Raw genomic sequence first — 20,693 nt, 5'->3', positions numbered from 1 at the left:
CGGGATCAGCCAGGAACGACCTACGACACCGGAGAGCGGGTGTCTAACGCATCCTTTGCCCATGTGGGGAGACGTATATAGGCCTGACTATCCGGACGGAGCAGGACAAATGCAGTGAGCATAAACACGATACAGGCAACAAACAGCCGACAGTGTCCACTATGGCAGAGCTCTGTGTTCCCCACGGACATGTTTTAAGTTACGACGGAAAGTAACTGTTGGAACAGTCCAACATTTTAGCACTTATATTTTCGCAAGTCCATCTTGAACACGTAGATTTCTTTACACTTTATGACCGGTTTCGGCTTATCGCCATCTTCAGATCTGTTGTAAATATTCTGTAAGTGCCGGCCGAGGTGGCCGAGCGGTTCTAGGCGCTACAGTCTGGAACCGCGCGACCGCTACCACCGCAGGTTCGAATCCTCTTTCGGGTATGGATGTTTGTGATGTCCTTAGGTTAGTTACGTTTAAGTAGTTCTAAGTTCTAGGGGACCGATGACCTCAGAAGTTAAGTCCCATAGTGCTCAGAGCCATTTGAACCATTTATTCTGTAAGTGATTAGGTTCAATTAATTAAGATTAAATCTATAGACGACTTAGTGATACATGAAATACAGAATATAAAATTTTTATAGCCATACAAACCGGTAAAATATTCTGATATAAATCATCATCAAATTAAACATTGAAACACGTATGTTGTGTGGCGGCGATGGTGAGGCATGATAAAATCTTTGACCAGAGAGCCTTTTATCGTGGTTAGTCTGCGCTTGACCGCGCGAGTGTTACGAGCAACACTCTGTCGGTAGCAGTAGCTCAGTTCAGTTGCGTCCAGTAGTCGGTCGGTAGTAGTCGTGCAGTACAGTTGCGAGCAGTCTGTCAATGGGCAGTCTGTGACCAGTGCAGTATGTCGATAGTAGCAGTCGAGTGCAGTCGTGTGTGAGGAGTCGGCGGGCGTCGACATGGCATTCTGGTCAAGATACAGGACGAGGTATATTATTTTTAAATGCGCTCAGCGAATAATGTAAATTAATTGTAACTAATTTGTGCAATAATCGCCCCAATAATAATTTTGATTTCAAAGCAATTTTCAACAAAAAAAACCATTTATTTGAACCAACGATTTCCTTCCATTTCCTTTAAAGAAAAGTTTCAGTTAAATTAAAAAAAAAAAAAAAATATTATTTGCAATGCATTTCCTCCAAGCCGTGGCCAACAATAAGAGCAGAAATTTGACATGCGGTTATACTGAGGTAAGAAATTAATTCTGATTTTTTTTGCACAGGGCCAAAGACCGATATTTCGGTTTAATTGAGTTATCATTATCACTGAAGTTTCATTAGCATTGAATTGTTTTTCATTATTTTCGTAACAGCTTACACCTTGAGTCAGATTGCGAATTTCACATTTTTATTGCCTTTGTCAGTACATTTGATTGCAGGGAGATTACGTTTGGGTCCCATTTCTATTAAATACTGTCTTTTAAATTTTTGTGGAAAGGTTACACTTAGCACAATGTCCGTTAGCATTCTTAAAATACCATTTTTAAATTTCGGTGGGGAGGTTACAACATGCGCATGCTAATACTCATATTGCGTCAGTATTTGTACAAAAACCAAAAACCAGCAGAGGGCACTTTAGCCAGAGTACATAGTAACCAGTGTCGCCAATATAAAGATTAAAATGCGGTATGCATTGTCTTTAGTTACAAATTTTTTCTCCTTGGCTGGACGAGCGTCTGTCATGAAAAACACATACTGATATACTATATGTGAAATGAGACCCATACTTGAAATCCATAAAAAGTACAAATAATATACAATACAGCCGTTAGCCTGGTTAGGTAACATGTCACTTTTACGAATGCCAGTATAAAAAGTATAAAATAAAAAATAGAAATTAAAAAATCATAAAATCTTCTCTCCTAAGATCAGTTAACAGTGAACGAAATCATAATTCAATTAATAAATTAGTGACCCTTAATTAAAAATAGAAAATTGATAATCGACATTATATTAGAGTGCAGTATCGATGGCGAATATGTCGTGGCTTCTCTGCACAACTTCCTTGTTTTCCTGTGGTTGAGCTCATGGAGGACGGTCCAGTCTCCTTGTCTCCGGCGGCCGGCACACGCCAATCCGCTGGGGTGCTCCACGCTACTCAAACTAGTACGTCTCTGAATATATCAGAGTAAGCATTCAGATTAAACTCATTCTGTTCCTTCAGCAGCAATTCCGGTTGTTGTTTCCTGTGCACATAAATCTCCATTTCTTCGAGCAGGTTCATTAAGTGTCTCTTTGGTGCCCTATGCAACACTTTCATATTACTGTCTATACGTCCTACTGAATGTCTTTCTCTGTCGAAAATTGTACCGAAAGCACTCTTACTTTGATTATATGTATGTTCTCTAAAACGAGTCTGGCAATTTATCACAGTCCTGGCAGCTAATCTTATAAACACCAGATCCCATATATTTACTGCAGTCGTTGCCAACTTTGTGCCATAGCTTACAACCAACTGTACCTTTCGTTTGAAACGCAATTTTTTTTTATCGTTTTTCAGAAAGCCTGCGCAGTTCCGTCTGAAAACACACCATTGTATGACATGACCACAAACTTCTTGCCCGCTGGTTCTATTAGCTTCTTCCTGTCACATATTTTTGATTTTAGTTCATAATATAGTTTCATTACGTCACGATGTTTATGAAATGATCGCGGACTCATATACAGACTTTATGTCTTGTAAGTAGGCTGTTTAGGCTTTCTTATTGGTACCGCGACGTAGCGCTCTGTATGAAAATCACTGGCTGTGCTGTGTGCAGTCTGCGGCTAGTTTGCATTGTTGTCTGCCATTGTAGTGTTGGGCAGCTGGATGTTAACAGCGCGTAGCGTTGCGCAGTTGGAGGTGAGCCGCCAGCAGTGGTGGAAGTGGGGAGTGAGATGGCGGAGTTTTGAAATTTGTAAGACTGGATGTCATGAACTGCTACATATATTATGACTTTTGATGACTATTAAGGTAAATACATTGTTTGTTCTCTATTAAAATCTTTCATTTGATAACTATGCCTATCAGTAGTTAGTGCCTTCTGTAGTTTGAATCTTTTTTGTAGCTGGTAGTAGTGGCGCTCGCTGTATTGCAGTAGTTCGAGTAACCAAGATTTTTGTGAGGCAAGTGATTTGTGAAACGTATAGGTTAATGTTAGTCAGGGCAATTCTTTTGTAAGGATTTTTGAAAGTCAGATTGCGTTGCGCTAAAAACATTGTGTGTCAGTTTATGTCCAGTCACGTATATAATTTTTCTAAGGGGACGTTTCAGTCTTCAATTGATAAGTCCAACTTTTTCCCCGTCCGTTTTGTAAAAGGGGCTGTACAGACGACGAACTAATAAATGGTGACAGCGCCTTCCAAATGAGCAAGGCCATGGGCAGTCAAAGCACAACTGCACTGTGCCGTACGTGGAAATCGGGAAGTGTCACGGAAGCTGAAGAGGACGAGGACGTATTATCACTGGTTCGGCAGAGACCTGCGTCCTGCGCTGGTGGCAGCGTGTTGGAGGACATCGGTTCAAGCCCCGTTGACGCCCTTCCTCCCCCACAGTGTAGGGTCCACACTGGGACACTGCCGCTAGAGGCTACCGGTTCGGAGGTGGGTGGGGGAGGGGGGCGTGTTACGTACATGCAAACATAAAATGAATCGGATAGATAAACAAAAACCCAATTTAAAACATAGTAGAAGGGTCAAGGTCAAAGCCCTGTGGTGCTTCTGTGAGATAAAATACAGATGTTGTTTGTTGTTGTGGTCTTCAGTCCTGAGACTGGTTTGATGCAGCTCTCCATGCTACCCTATTTTGTGCAAGTTTTTTCATCTCCCAGTACCTACTGCAACCTACATCCTTCTGAATCTGCTTAGTGTATTCATCTCTTGGTCTCCCTCTACGATTTTTACCCTCCACGCTGCCCTCCAATGCTAAATTTGTGATGCCTTGATGCCTCAGAACACGTCCTACCAAGCGATCCCTTCTTCTAGTCAAGTTGTGCCACAAACTCCTCTTCTCCCCAATCCTATTCAATACCTCCTCAATAGTTATGTGATCTACCCATCTAATCTTCAGCATTCTTCTGTAGCACCACATTTCGAAAGCTTCTATTCTCTTCTTGTCTAAACTATTTATCGTCCACTTTTCACGTCCATACACGGCTACAATCCATAAAAATACTTTCAGAAACGACTTCCTGACATTTAAATCTATACACGATGTTAACAAATTTTTCTTCTTCAGAAACGCTTTCCTTGCCATTGCCAGTCTACATTTTATATCCTCTCTGCTTCGACCATGATCAGTTAGTTTGCTCCCCAATAAGAAAACTCCTTTACTACTTTAAGTGTCTCATTTCCTAATCTAATTCCCTCAGCATCTCCCGACTTAATTCGACTACATTCCATTATCCACGTTTTACTTTTGTTGATGTTCTTCTTATACCCCCCTTTCAAGACACTGTCCATTCCGTTCAACTGCTCTTCCAAGTCCTTTTCTGTCTCTGACAGAATTGCAATGTCATCAGCGAACCTCAAAGTTTTTATTTCTTCTCCATTGATTTTAATACCTACTCCGAAATTTTCTTTTGTTTCCTTTATTGCTTGCTCAATATACAGATTGAATAACATCGGGGATAGGCTACAACCCTGTCTCTCTCCCTTTCATGTCTCTCGACTCTTATAACTGCCATCTGCTTTCTGTACAAATTGTAAATAGCCTTTCGCTCCCTGTATTTTACCCCTGCCACCTTCAGAATTTGAAAGAGAGTATTCCAATCAACATTGTCTAAACCTTTCTGTAAGTCTACAAATGCTAGAAACGTAGGTTTGCCTTTCCCTAATCTTTCTTCTAAGATAAGTCGTAGGGTCAGTATTGTCTCATGTGATCCAACATTTCTACGGAATCCAGACTGATCTTCCTCGAGTTCGGCTTCTATCAGTTTTTCCATTCGTCTCTAAAGAATTCGCGTTAGTATTTTGCAGCTGTGACTTATTAAACTGATAGTTCGGTAATTTTCACATCTGTCAACACCTGCTTTCTTTGGGATTCGAATTATTATATTCTTCTTGAAGTCTGAGGGTATTTCGCCTGTCTCATACTTCTTTCTCACCAGATGGTAGAGTTTTGTCAGGACTGGCTCTCCCAAGGCTGTCAGTAGTTCTAATGGAATGTTGTCTACTCCCGGGGCCTTGTTTCGACTCAGGTCTTTCAGTGCTCTGTCAAACTCTTAACGCAATATCATATCTCCCATTTCGTCTTCATCTACATCCTCTTCCATTTCCATAATTCAAGTACATCGCCCTTGTATACACCCTCTATATACTCTTTCCGCCTTTCTGCTTTCCCTTCTTTGCTTAGAACTGGGTTTCCATTAAAGCGCTTGATATTCATACAAGTGGTTCTCCTTTCTCCAAAGGTCTCTTTAATTTTCCTGTAGGCAGTATCTATCTTACTCCTAGTGACATAAGCCTCTGCATCCTTACATTTGTCCTCTAGCCATCCCTGCTTAGCCATTTTGCACTTCCTGTCGATATTATTTTTGCGACGTTTGTATTCCTTTTTGTCTGCTTCATTTACTGAATTGTTATATTTTCTCCTTTCATCAATTAAATTCAATATTTCTTCTGTTACCCAAGGGTTTCTACTAGCCCTCGTCTTTTTACCTATTTGACCCTCTGCTGCCTTCACTATTTCATCCCTCAAAGCAACCCATTATTCTTCTACTGCATTTCTTTCCCCAATCCCTTATGCTCTCCCTGAAACTCTGTACAACCTCTGATTCTTTCAATTTATCCAGTTCCCATCTTCTTAAATTTCCACCTTTTTGCAGATTCTTCAATTTTAATCTACAGTTCATAACCAATAGACTGTGGTCAGAGTCCACATCTGCCCCAGGAAATGTCTTACAATTTAAAATCTGGTTCCTAAATCTCCGTCTTTCCATTATATAATCCATTTAGTATCTCCAGGGTTCTTCCATGTATACAAACTTCTTTCATGATTCTTGAACCAAATGTTAGCTATGATTAAGTTATGCTCTGCGCAAAATTCTACCAGATGGCTTCTTCTTCCATTTCTTAGCCCCAATCCATATTCACCTACTATTTTTCCTTCTCTCCATTTTCCTACTCTCGAATTCCAGTCACGCACGACTATTAAATTTTCGTCTCCCTTCACTACCTGAAGAATTTCTTATATCTCATCACACATTTCATCAATTTCTTCGTCATCTGCAGAGCTAGTTGGCATATAAACTTGTACTACTGTAGTAGGCGTGGGCTTCGTGTCTATCTTGGCCACAATAATGCGTTCATTATGCTGTTTGTAGTAGCTTACCCGTACTCCTATTTTCTTATTTATTATTAAACCTACTCCAGCATTACCCCTATTTGATTTTGTATTTATAACCCTGTATTCACCTGACCAAATGTCTTGTTCCTCTTACCACCGAACTTCACTAATTCCCACTGTATCTAACTTTAACTTATCCATTTCCCTGTTTAAATTTTCTAACCTATCTTCCCGATTAAGGGATCTGACATTCCACGCTCCGATCCGTAGAACGCTAGTTTTCTTTCTCCTGATAACAACGTCCTCCTGAGTTGTGACCGCCCAGAGATCCGAATGGGGGACTATTTTACCTCGGGAATATTTTACCCAAGAGGATGCCATCATCATTTAACCATACAGTAAAGCTGGATGCCCTCGAGAATAATTACGGCTGAAGTTTCCCCTTGCTTTCAGCCTTTCACAGTACCAGACAGCAAGGCCATTGTGGTTAGTGTTACAAGGCCAGATCAGTCAATCGTCCAGACTGTTGCCCCTGCAACTACTGAAAAGGCTGCTGCCGCTCTTCAGGAACCACACGTTTGTCTGGCCTCTCAACAGATATCCTTCCGTTGTGGTTGCACCTACGGTACGGCTATCTGTATCGTTGTATCTTTGAGGCACGCAAGCCTTCCCAACGGCACGGTCCATGGTTCATGGGGGGGGGGGGGGGGGGGGGAGGGGGATGCAGATAAATCGAACGAAGATAAGATCGTCCATTAGAACCACCTGAAGATGGCAGGAAATCGGCTTATCGAAACATCGCGTCCTCTGGACGATGGCTGAATAACTTAGAACTATCCAAAATCTTCCTACACCAGGAAAACCTAAAATCACATATTTAGTGCCATGCTGTCCTGACACATGCATTGCAATATTCTGTCCTCATAATAGTTGAGATGTTGCTGCCTCTGGCGACGCTCTTAATATCATCGTGTGTGGTGGGTTCCTGCAACATTTCTCGAACTAGTCGCACTGAGTTGGGGTTCTTGTCCGTAAGTACCGCGAGCCATTCCATTCGTTTGATCCCTGCCTCCTGGAGAAATATGTTCTTGAGGTGGACCCTGTGCACTTGTGCATTGGCATCTTGAAAGACGGGAGCATCACCGAAGTGAATATAGTGCTGGACAGTAGGTGTGCGGCCTTGATCACATCCCTTGAACTACCCCTAGATTATGATAAGTAGCATTCGACCTAAGTACATAATACTGGCCCAGAATATGACTCATCCTTCGTTTCCGTGAACCCGTGGAACTGCATATCTGAGACGTCTATCAGTTCAAGTCTTTTACATGGAACGTTAGTTCATTATCCAAGGAAGACGCGAACAGGAACTGAACGAACCAGCATACCATATATTTTATTATTTATATGTGAAGACTGTGTTCTGAAACAAAGGTCGCACTCTTTTGTTAAACCATGTATTTAATAAAAAATAATTTTTAAAGATAAAAACCCGTAAGGAAAAGGAAGAAAGAGGAGTATCCGAGAACGTACCACAATTTTCTTGTTACTCCTAAAATGCCACAAATATTAATGAAGTGATATGGAGAGGTAAACCGATAACACAAAAAGTTGTAACAGAGCTACAAGGAAACAGACACTGACTTAGATCAAAGCCATGCGTTTCTTGTTTTTCCCAGTTATGTGGTAATTCCCTCTGGAGGTTTCTGACAATAAGAGGAGCATTATAATTCTGTACTTAGTAATCGTACTCCGAGTCAATGCGAGATGCTTTTAATAGATTCCACAATGAAAAATTGTCTCAAATTATGGCAGAAAACCCAAAGAGATTCGGGTCGTATGTAAAGTACACCAGTCGCAAAAAACAGTCAATGCCGTCACTGTGCGATAGCGATGGAAATGTTACCGATGATGGTGCCACTAAAGCGGAGTTACTAAACACAGATTTCCGTAATTCCCTCATGAAAGAAGATGAAGTAAATATTCCAGAATTCAAAACCAGAACAGCTGTTAGCATGCGTGACATAAAAGTAAATATCTCAGGTGTTGCGAAACAAATCACTTAAAAAAGGCAAGTCTTCCGGTCCATATGGTATACCAATATGGTTCCTTTCAGAGTATGCAAGCACAATAGCGACTTTCTTAGCAATCATATACAACCGCTCACTTGACGGAAGGTCTGTTCCTAAGGACTGGAAAGTAGGACAGGTCACACCAATATTCAAGAAAGGAAATAGGAGTAACCTATTGAATTACAGACCCACATCACTGACCTCAATTTGCAGTAGGATTTTGGAGCATATGCTGTACTCGAACATTATGAATCACCTTGAAGAAAATGACTTATTGATAAATAACCAACACTGATTCAGAAAATATCGTTCTTGTGCAACACAGCTAGCTCTTTATTCCCATGAAGTAATGAGTGCTGTCGACAAGGGATCTCAGATGGATTCCATATTCCTAGTTTTCCAGAAGGCTTTTGATACCGTTCCTCACAAACGACTGTTAATCAAATTGTTTGCATATGGAGTTTCGTCTCATTTTGTGTGACTGGATGCGTGATTTCTTCTCAGAGAGGTTACAGTTCGTAGTGATGGACGGTAAATCTTCGAGTAGAACGGAAGTGATATCGTGAGTTCCGCAAGGTAGTGTCATAGGCGCTCTGCTGTTCCTGATATACATAAACGATCTAGCTGATAATCTGAGCAGCCCCCTTAGATTATTTGCAGATGATGCTGTAAATTACCATCTAGTAAAATCATCAGACGATCAATTCCAATTACAAAATGATCTAGAGAGAATTTCTTTATGGTGCGCAAAGTGGCAATTGGCACTAAACAAAGAAAAGTACGAGGTCATCCACATGGGTACTAAAAGAAATCCGATAAATTATGGGTATACGATAAATCTCAGAAATCTAAGGGCTGCCTATTAGACTAAATACCTAGGAATTACAATTACGAGCAAATTAAATTGGGAAGACCACATAGATAATATTGTGGGGAAGGCGAAACAAAGACTGTTCCTTCTTGGCAGAACATTTAGAAGGTGTGACAAACCCACTAAAGAGACAGCCTACATTACACTTGTCCGTCCTCTGCTGGAATATTGCTGTGCGGTGTGGAATCGTTACCAGGTAGGATTGACGGAAGACATCGAAAAAGTACAAAGAAGGGCAGCCCGTTTTGTGTTGTCGCGCAATAGGGGTGAGAGTGTCACTAATATGATAGGCGAGTTGGGGTGGCAGTCACTGAAACGAAGGTGGTTTTCTCTGCGGCGAGATAAATTTACGCAATTTCATTCACCAACTTTCTCATCCAAATGCGAAAATATTTTGTTGACACCAACCTACGTAGGGAGAAATGATCATCATAAAAAAATTAGGGAAATCAGAGCTCGAACCGAAAGATTTGGATGGTCCTTTTTCCCATGCGCCATTCGAGAGCAGAATGATACAGAAGTAGTATGTAAATGGTTCGATGAACCCTCTGTCAGGCACTTAAGTGTGAATTGCAAAGTAACCATGTAGATGTAGATGTGGAAGTTACCTCCCTCTTGGCCAGAGGCCAGAAGTAAAGAAGTGAGGAAACACTTTGGTCATTACAGGTTGTGTAATGAGTCTGCGGAACATCCTGTGTCGACCAGTGGGTCGTTTGAATGCTAATGGTCCGCAAGGCGCCACAGTGGAGAGAAGATTCCTTGCTCCTTCTGTACTCGTTCTGCGGGATTCTTCATGTAGTAGTTGTAGCATTACCTCGACGAAGATTAGAGCAACAGGCGGGCAGGCGCTTAATGAGGAAAGAAACACCTCATTGAAGGTGAGTGCATACAGCTGGATTTTCTTGTTAAGCAGAAGCTTAGTGTGCTCAGGTTATTTAAATGGATGTGTTCTAGTGAGTGTTTTCATTACTTTGATTATGCCTAAACTATAAATGTACGAGTTTTAAGCAAGCTGCATTATAATTTGATCACACAAACTGCCTATTAATTCCTATACAAGGGAGAGTCAGTGAAAAGTAAAAAGACAAAAAGATGAGGCAAGATAAAATATTACTGACGTGTTACATAGAAATCATAGAAAATACTGCGTGAGTGAAAATGTTCGTTTTTCGGTACATAGAATCGCGCAGAATCCGAGCTATCACTTGGCGAAATTATTCACAATTTTCCTTTCCTTTGGGTCGTCTATGTTCTGATTTTTTATTTGCAGCTCGCCACGACTTCATGTCCTGTGTCTCGTAACCTAGCAGTAGCAGAAACAATTATACGAAACATCCTCGGTTATTTGTTGGATTCATCCTAATCTCTGTCTTCCCCTAAAATTTTTGTTCTCTGCGATTAGCTCTAGTACCATAGACGTTATTCCCACATGGGGGTCCTATGAACGTAAGTACAGTTACATGTGGAGTTCACATACATACAACCTGCAGGCATTTATTTCAGTAATTATAAATACACTACTGGCCATTAAAATTGCTACACCAAGAACAAATGCAGATGATAAACGGGTATTCATTGGACAAATATATTATACTAGAACTGACATGTGATTACATTTTCATGCAATTTGGGTGCATAGATCCTGAGAAATCAGTACCCAGAACAACCACCTCTGGCGGTAATAACGGCCTTGATACATCTGTGCATTGAGTCAAACAGAGCTTAGATGGCGTGTACAGGTACAGCTGCCCATCCACCTTCAACACGATACCACAGTTCATCAAGAGTAGTGACTGGCGTATTGTGACGATCCAGTTGCTCGGGCACCTTGATCAAACATTTTCAATTGGTGAGAGATCTGGAGAATGTGCTGGCCAGGGCATCATTCGAACATTTTCTATATCCAGAAAGGCTCGTACAGGACCTGCATCATGCGGTAGTGCATTATCCAGCTGAAATGTAAGGTTTCGTAGGGATCGAATGAAGGGTAGGGCCACTGGTCGTAACACATCTGAAATGTAACGTCCACTGTTCAAAGTGCCGTCAGTCCGAACAAGAGGTGACCGAGATGTGTAACCAATGGGCACCCCATACCATCACGCCGGGTGATACGCCAGTATGGCGATGACGAATACAAGCTTCAAATGTGCGTTCACCGCGATGTCGCCAAACACGGATGCGACCATCATGTTGCTGTAAACAGAACCTGGATTCAGCCGAAAAAATGACGTTTTGCCATTCGTGCACCCAGGTTCGTCGTTGAGTACACCATCGCAGGTGCTCCTGTCTGTGATGCAACGTAAGGGTAACCGCAGCCATGGTCTCCGAGCTGATAGTCCATGCTGCTCCAGACGTCGTCGAAATGTTCGTACAATGGTTGTTGTGTTGCAAACGTCCCCATCTGTTGACTCAGGGATCGAGAAGGGGCTGCACGATCCGTTACAGCCATGCGGATAAGATGCCTGTCATCTCGACTGCTAGTGATACGAGGCCGTTGGGATCCAGCACGGCGTTCCGTGTTACCCTCCTGAGACCACCGATTCCATATTCTGCTAACCGTCATTGGATCTCGACCAACGCGAGCAGCAATGTCGCGAAACGATAAACCGCAATCGTGATAGGCTACAATCCGACCTTTATCAAAGTCGGAAACGTGATGGTACGCATTTCCCCTCCTTACACGAGGCATCAGAACAACGTTTCACCAGGCAACGCCGGTCAACTGCTGTTTGTGTATGAGAAATCGGTTGGAAACTTTCCTCATGTCAGCACGTTGTAGGTGTCGCCACCGGCACCAACCTTGTGTGAATGCTCTGAAAAGCTAATCATTTGCATATCAATGCATTTTCTTCCTGTCGGTTAAAATTGGCGTCCGTAACACGTCATCTTCGTGGTGTAGCAATTTTAATGTCCAATAGCGTATCCATCTGCCCCACAATAAAACTGTTCCCTCGTAAAGTTTGTTGGTAGAGTCCATTGTACTTCCAAAGTAACAGGTATATACACTAACACAACACTAGAACGAAAAATCATCTTCACTTCTCGCGGATTAATCGAACTTCGACAAGAAAGGAGTGCAATAGTTACAAAACTTTATTGATTGGCGACTCCATAGTGTCCTGTGTACTACGACCAGATAATGGGTATACTTGAAAGGAGAGACAGCATTGATCGTATATTTTTGTTTATTATCGCAAAATCGATTTTCGGTCACTTAGTGACCATCTTCAGTGCTGTAATATATAACTTAAATTAGTAAGCACTGGTGTCAATAACCTTACGGCGATCACAGTGACTCTTTTTTTTCACATAGACTGAGGTCGCTGTTTACATGCACTTGTTCAGCAGACCTCGGTGTGACGGGGCTTGACACGCCCTCTATGTGACATGTGTCACGTGAAGACATAGTATTACTGGTTTTGCGAGATATTAACACTAAATATCTCTTGTGCATTTGTGAATCGTGCAGTAATTCAAATTTAAAATGTCCGTTCAACACATAGCAGACGAAGGGGGAAGGAAATATCTAAAATACATTGGCGTATTGTTTTGTTTGAGTCTATGTGATCGCCGTAAGCTTATTGACACCAGTGCTTACTTTTTAAGTTATATATTACAGCACTGAAGATGGTCACTAAGTGACCGAAAATCGATTTTGCGATAATAAACAAAATTATACGACCAATGCTGTCTCTCCTTTCAAGTTACAAAGCTGTTTGATCATTTGTCCACTGAGGTAAAATGTATGGTATGCAGCAGAAATTTTATCAAGTGTACACTGGACAACTCGTTTGACACATTTTGGATGGTTACGATGCAGAGCTCACCACTAGAGACAATTCTACTCCAGTCAATGAGATTCCAGGGCGGAGAAATATCTGGAGACGCCCCAGACAGCGGTGGGATATCAACGTGACTGTCTCCCGCCTTAGAGCTCGACAACAAAGAGTGATATTCTGGGGTGCCGATAATTTTCATAGGAGGACCATTCTGGTTATCATCAGCAGCACCCTTACATCATACGTCGACGATATCCTACGCTCCGTTCCGTTGGTCTTCATGGCAAGCCATCATGGGTTTACATTTCAGAAAGATATTGTCAGCCCACACACGGTGAGAATTTCTGATGCTTGTATTCGTGCATTCTAAACCCCTGTCTTGGATAGCAAGTTCGCCGGATCTCTCCCCAATTGAGAACGTTTGAAGCATTATGGGCAGGATCCTCTAACCAGCTACTAACGATCTAACCTGTCAGTTGGACCGAAGTTGGCCTGATATCTCTCAGGAGGCCATCCAGCAACACTGGCAATCAATGCCAAGCCGAATAATTGTTTGAATAAAGGCCAGAGGTGGACTAGTGCGTTTCTCTATTTGTGAAGCTTTTTCTCTTGAAGAAATCAACGAAGTTTTCTGAAATTGTGATCATTCGTTTGTCAGTACATGTAGATCCCATCTACCGATTTCCGTCCCATTCGGGTAATTCCTTCGCGGTGTATCGTTTTGGTTTGTTTCTTTGTTTCTTTATTTTCTTTTTTTCTTTTCGCTTCTTCTTAGAGTGTACGTACACGGTGTAGCAGAAGGAGCTACTAACATTCACGGATATGCGAGGAACCATCATACGAAGCAATAGACTCCAGTAAACATGGGCTGTAACATGCATACCTTAAGAGTTATAGGCACTTCTTCATTTTCTATAATGAGAAACAAATCTCTTCTACTGCAACCTCTTTGCTTCCCATGTTGCTAGTATGGACGAAACTCTGCACGTTGTCGATGGGTTCGGCATGCAGCACATGTAACGGAATCACCGAGCACCTTAAAGGGCAATCTATGCTAACGTTATATCTCTGCGAGGAATTTTTGAGAAGCTGTGACCGTGAGATAAGTAAATGGAAACAGAATAATTAAACTCGGATTCTTTTCCTGGCAGATTAAAACTGTGTACCGGACCTTTGTCTTTTGCGGGCAAGTACTCTACCATCTGAGCTACCCAAGCACGAATCACGCCCCGTCCTCACAGCTTTACTTCCGCCAGTACCTCGTCTCCTAACTTCCAAACTTCACAGAAGCTCTCCTGCGAACCGAGCAGAGCGGGTCGTGAGTCGTGCTTGGGTAGCTCAGATGGTAGAGCACTTGCCCTCGAAAGGCAAAGGTCCCGAATTCAAGTCTCGGTCCGGCACACAGTTTAATCTGCCAGGAAGTTACATATCAGCGCTCACTCCGCTGCAGAGTGAAAATATCATTCTAAACTCGGATTCGCTTCCGAAACACTCCAGCAGAACGTAACCAACAGGTGGGTCAGGAACAGACTTTCTCCCAGCACAAAAGCAAGTTGTGTCATTACGTATGAAGATGGGTGGCCAGCCTAATTAGGTATTCTTGTGTCAATCAATATAGTAAAGCAGAAGGCAGTGCTAAGGCTAACCTAACCTTCCTAGATACACGCTGAACTCTTCCTTTATATCTCTTAAAAGACATCATAGTCGCCGTTGACTCTATGAAATATTTTTATTAAAATAAATAATAATAAATATTTCATACAGTCAACGGCGACTATGATGTCTTTTAAAAAATATTATATAACTGTGAATCCCAACCATGAGAAGTCAACCTTTCTTTATACCCATTCACACTACAACGCAGTAACCTAACCTTGCAGATAAATATAGTACAAACGGCCAGTGAGACAGCAAACAGTAACATATCCCTGTCAACAACACGTACCTTAAATAAACTAAATGTAACAGTATACGGAACCAATCACCAGCACAGATGAAACTAGTAGCAAGATCAGGGAAGAGCATGAAACGGTTCTGACTTATATCAGGGTGTCTGTTAATCATTATATTCTATAACTTCTTTGCTTAGTACAGGGTTTCTATGGCTGTGCATTAACTATCTTGCATTAGGACAGATAATGCAGTAAATACACACCCCAAAGAAAGTTTTGCATCACCTCGGTTCCGAGATTTCCTGAACCTGTACAGAAAATTGGAATAGAGATCAACATAAACATCATTTCCGCCCTTTTTATTAATCGTGAAAACCACACGTTGCATGTTGTACCACCATACAGCGAAACCTTCAGAGGTGGTGGTCCAAACTGCTGTACACAACGGTAGCTCTATTTCCCAGTAGCACGAATGCATGTCTGTATTCGTGGTGGCATACTGTTCACAAGTTCATCAAGGCACTGTTGGTCCAGATTCTCCCACTCCTCAACGGCGATTCGGCGTAGATCCCTCAGATGGTTGGTGGGTCACGCTGTCCTTAAACGGCCCTCCATAAATGAGCGATGTCGTCATCCTGAAGGAAGTCATTCACAAGATGTGCACGATGGAGACGCGAATTGTCATCCTTGATGGTTGCACTATCGGTCGGAGGATGGCATTCACGTATCGTAGAGCCGTTAAGGCGCCTTGCATGACCACCAGCGGCGAACGTCAGCCCCACATAATGCCACCCCAGCAGCGAACCTCCACCTTGCTGCACTCGCTGGACCCTGTGTCTAAGGCGTTCAGCCTGACCGGGTTGCCTCTAAGAAAAACGTCTCCGACGGTAGTCTGACTAAAGGCATATGCGACACTCATCGGTGAAGAGAACGTGATGCCAATCCTGAGCGGTCCATGCGGCATGTTGTTTGGCCCATCTGTACCGCCCTGCATGGAGTCGTGGCTGCAAAGATGGACCTCGCCATGGACGTCGGGAGTGAAGCTGCGCATCATGCAGCCTATTGCGCACAGGTTGAGACGTAACACGACGTCCTGCGGCTGCACGAAAAGAGTTATTCAACAGGCTGGCATTGCTGTCAGGGTTCCTCCGAGCCATAATCCTTAGGTGGCGGTCATCCACTGCAGTAGCAGCCCTTGGGCGGCCTGAGTGAGGCATGTCATCGACTGTTCCTGTCTCTCTGGATCTCTTCCATGTCCGAACAACATCACTTTGGTTCACTCCGAGACGCCTGGACGCTTCCCTTGTTGAGAGGCCTCTCTGGCACAAAGTAACGTTGCGGACGCGATCGAACGGCGGTATTGACCGTCTAGGCATGGTTGAGCTACAGACAACACGAGCCGTGTACCTCCTTCCTCGTGGACTGACTGGAACTGATCTGACGTCGGACCCCCTCCGTCTAAGAGGCGCTACTCAAAAATGGTTCAAGTGGCTCTGAGCACTATGGGACTTAACATTTGAGGCCATCAGTCCCCTAGAACTCAGAACTACTTAAACCTAACTAACCTAATGGCATCACACACATCCATGCCCGAGGCAAAATTCGAACCTGCGACCGTAGCGGTCGCGCGGTTCCAGGCTGAAGTGCCTAGAACCGCTCGGCCACACCGGCCGGCGCGCTGCTCATGAACGTTTGTTTACTTCTTGGGGCAGGTTTAGTGACATCTCTGAACAGTCAAAGGGACTGTGTCTGTGATACAAAGAGCGTTCAAAAAGTTTTGCACAGTCGTCTCTAATTTTTTTATTTTTTGCAGGAGGCGAACGAAATGTTTTGTGAACATACTTGTAACATTTAGCTATAATTTGGTGTATAAAAGTATTTTCTTTTATTTACAGGTCAGCCATAATGGACCGTGAAGTAGATGTCAGGTTGCGACAACGGTCGGTGATGGAGTTCCTCTGCAAGACCGGCGATGACTTTGCCACATCGATTCACAGGAAGTTGCTCCCTGTTTATGGGGAGGACACAGTGGATCGCAGCAATATCCAGCGGTGGTTGGAGAAGTTTAAAGAAGGTGATTTCTCTCTACTGGACAATCCACGATGCGGTAGACGATCGACGGCAGTGAGTGATGTGACTAAGGGGACCATTGATCAAATCATCCAAAATGACAGGTGTTTGACGACACGACAGCTTGCTGAAATGACTCGTTTGTCATTTGGTAGTGTGGTATCACTGGTACAGTCACTGGGGTACAGAAAAATCTGTGCAAATTGGGTGCCTAGATTATTGACAAGAGAAATGAAAACGATGAGGAAGAATGTGTGCGAGAGTCTCATGAAAACCTTCACTGAAGAGTGGAAACAGTGTTTTGACGGCGTCATTACCCACGATTCAACATGGTTGTTTTTGTCAGAGCGTAAGAGCAAAACCCGATCCATGGTCTGGCCTCATCCGCGTTCTCCTCGGAAGAAGAAATCAAGACTTTCACGAACAGCAGGCCGAAAGGTGATGGCCTCTTTCTTCTGGGATCTGTGTGGTGTCATTTTCATTTAATTTTTGGAACCTGGCTCCACAGTTAACTGGGACCGTTACTGTTTATAACTGGACAAGCTGCGACGTGCCATCAAGACCCACAGACCACAGCTTCGGGGTCAGCTCATCAGACTACACCATGACAATCCTAAACACCATACAGCGCTTATGATGCAGAAGGAAATCAGGAAAATGGGTTAACAAATTCTCTCTCATCCTCCCTGCAGTCCGGACTTTGCTCCGTCTGATTTTTACCTCTTTGGTCGTCTGAAGGCCCACCTGCGCGGTAAAACATTTGATAGTGAGAAAGACCTTATTTCCTGTGTCAAGCGATGTTGTAAAAGTCAATCCCCAGAATTTTACCATAGTGCATTTACATCATGGAAAGAATGTTGGGTAGGATGCGTGACAGCTGATGGAGGCTACATTGAGTAGGTCCAATGTGTAGGCTCAATGTTCACAAAAAATTTCATTCTCTTCCTGCAAAAAATAAAAAAAATTAGAGAAGACTGTGCAAAACTTTTTGAACGCCCCTTGTACAATATCCACAGTCAACGTCTATCTTCAGGAGTTCTGGGAACCAAAATGATGCAAAACGTTTTCTGATGTGTGTATTTCTTTCTTAAACTCGGTTTGAAGCAATTAAATAGAATGGAAATCTAACTACACTGGCTCTGAAAGAGCCTTTGCATTGCTTCCTTAACTAACTAGCCTAGTACAGGAGGGTCCTTAAACTTTCATGGTTTGAAGAACCATGAGCATTAACAAAACTACACCGGTATATATGAGAAATGCTAAGAATTCTTATCAATAATTATTAGTTAACTACAGCAAAACGAACTAGAACTCTATAAATATAAATGTGACTTGATAAACAGTCTTTTAACCTACACGAAATATAACTGGCTGTGCAAAATACAATACAACATTATGTTCAAGTTCAACCACTTTCTCATAATAAATTAGGACTCTCGGTACTAAAATCACTAGGATAGAATTCCTGTCCAGGTTTGTGATTCGGGATAATCACGGGTGTAAGACAGAGGTTTTTGCACCACCACTATTATTATTAAAATGAATCAAATTTCACAAATACCTGGTCCTTTTACGGTGTGTCAAATGTACACAATTTAGTGGAAGGCTGGCGGTACTGGTCGCGTAATTTTCTGTGGTGGTTCACCTGTCGCCGATGCAGTCATGGCAGTACTGTTGGCCTCGCCCTGTTACTGATCTTCTTGGCGTCGAAATAATATTTCTATAGGGCCAAAAACCATGCCATGATAAAGGTATCACCAAATGCAGCATCCGATGCCCATAAATACTGCCCTTAAGCTCTTCTGGCCTCAAAACTCCAGGAATATGAGCCACATGGATCCGCTACTGCTAGCGAGATGCTAGCCACGGCACTGCTCAGCCCAGATTCCTCAACCGTCACCAAGGACGAGTTGCCACCTGTGCGCCAACCACACCTTTTACACTCAGCCAGGCTACTTCCGTAGCTGCGGGTCTTTCCCACGTCTTTTACATTCAACTCTACGTTCCTTAACTATGGACCAAATCATTTACAATAGATTGTATAACACTCATTCCAATTATTATTTAAACCCATGTCCGCATCTTAAATACCATCGTTTAAAATTTCACATAACTAAAATATGTATACACAGTCAAAGAATTTCCATGACAGATACAGCACTCTACGTAAGCAACACTACAAATTGACATAGAAATATCGATACACGTACAAAATAGGTCGAAAATAGGTGTTACATATGCCCTATGGTTCACTGAAGTTTCCTCTTAGGGATACATCAGTGATACATCAATAACGCCTAACCTGTGACGAGTCGTAAAAAAAAAATAAAAAATAAAAAAATTAAAAAAAAATAAAATAAAATAAAATAAAAAATAAAGCCAACCAGAGTTGGACATTAAAAAAAAAAATACATCACAAACTGGAAACTAACACAAATTATCACTTTCAAGACAAATACAAATATTCATCATCAGCATCATCTTGGACAGTTTCCAGCCTCTGGCTGGGTCTGTTTGGGACATAGGCCTCTCCATCGTCTTCCGTCTTTCCACCATCTCTCCATCTTCACCTTGGTACAGTCTTCTTGGTTCTTCTGGACGCATTCATCCAGTCGTTTCAGCCATCTTTCTGTCTTCCACTTGGTCTCTTTCCTACCAGTTTCATCTCGTATCTTCTTCTCCTCCATTCTCTTAACATATCATCTCAGCCTTGATTTCTCTACCTCCTCCTGCAATGGTTCTACCTTCATTAACTCTCTGACCCTCTCATTTCTTATCCTGTCTATCTTTGTCACTCCAATGCTGTTCCTCAAGAATTTCATCTCACTAGCCTGTACTTTGCTTTTCTCTCCTACTTTCACAACCCATGTTTCGGATGCATATGTCAGGATCAGGACATAGTATGACCGGTATATAATCATTTTACTGATATGCGTACATCATTGCTCCATATCAGGCTTCTGACACTCTTCCGAAATGCTTCTGCTTTTCTCTCCCGCTCGTTTATTTCTCCGTCGTTTTTTTCCATCTTCCTGTATCAGGCTTCCTAGGTACTTGAAACTCTCCACTCTCCTCAATCGTTTCCCACCAATTGTTATTCCAGTTTTTCCTCTCTCCTTCGTTCTTGTTGTGATAAGCATCTCACTCATACTTATACTAAAGTTCATCCCATATTCTTGTACCGTTTTTTTCCCCATACGTCCAACTGCTCTTGTACTTCCTCCTTCTTATTATCCCAGTTCATCAGATCATCTGCAAACACCATCTTTCCTTCATCAATTACTTGTGCTACTGTACTCATTATATCATCCATCACTACAATGAAGAGTAACGGTGAAAGTGCACTTCCCTGCCTCAAGCCATTCTTCTGTTCAATCCAAGCTGATCTCTCTCCTACCACTTTCACACAGCTCACACTTTATTGGTACAGTTCCCTTATCCTCGAAAAACTCTGTTTGCTACTCCTCTGTTCTCCAGGGCTTTCCACACTTTGCTTCCATGTACACTATCATACGATTTTTCAATGTTGGGGAAGGTCATTAGTAGATCTATTCCATATTCATGGTGCTGTTCCTGCAGTTGTCTTACAGCAAAAATTAGATCCACCATGGACCTTCCTGTTCTGAAGCCAAGTTACTCTTCTCTCATCTTTCCTAATTTTACCTGAATTCGTGCTTCCAAAA

Source organism: Schistocerca americana, chromosome 1, assembly GCF_021461395.2.
Source record: "Schistocerca americana isolate TAMUIC-IGC-003095 chromosome 1, iqSchAmer2.1, whole genome shotgun sequence".
In the NCBI taxonomy this organism is placed as follows: domain Eukaryota; kingdom Metazoa; phylum Arthropoda; class Insecta; order Orthoptera; family Acrididae; genus Schistocerca; species Schistocerca americana.
The sequence above is the reverse complement of the archived record's forward strand: the minus strand, read 5'-3'. Positions refer to the sequence as shown.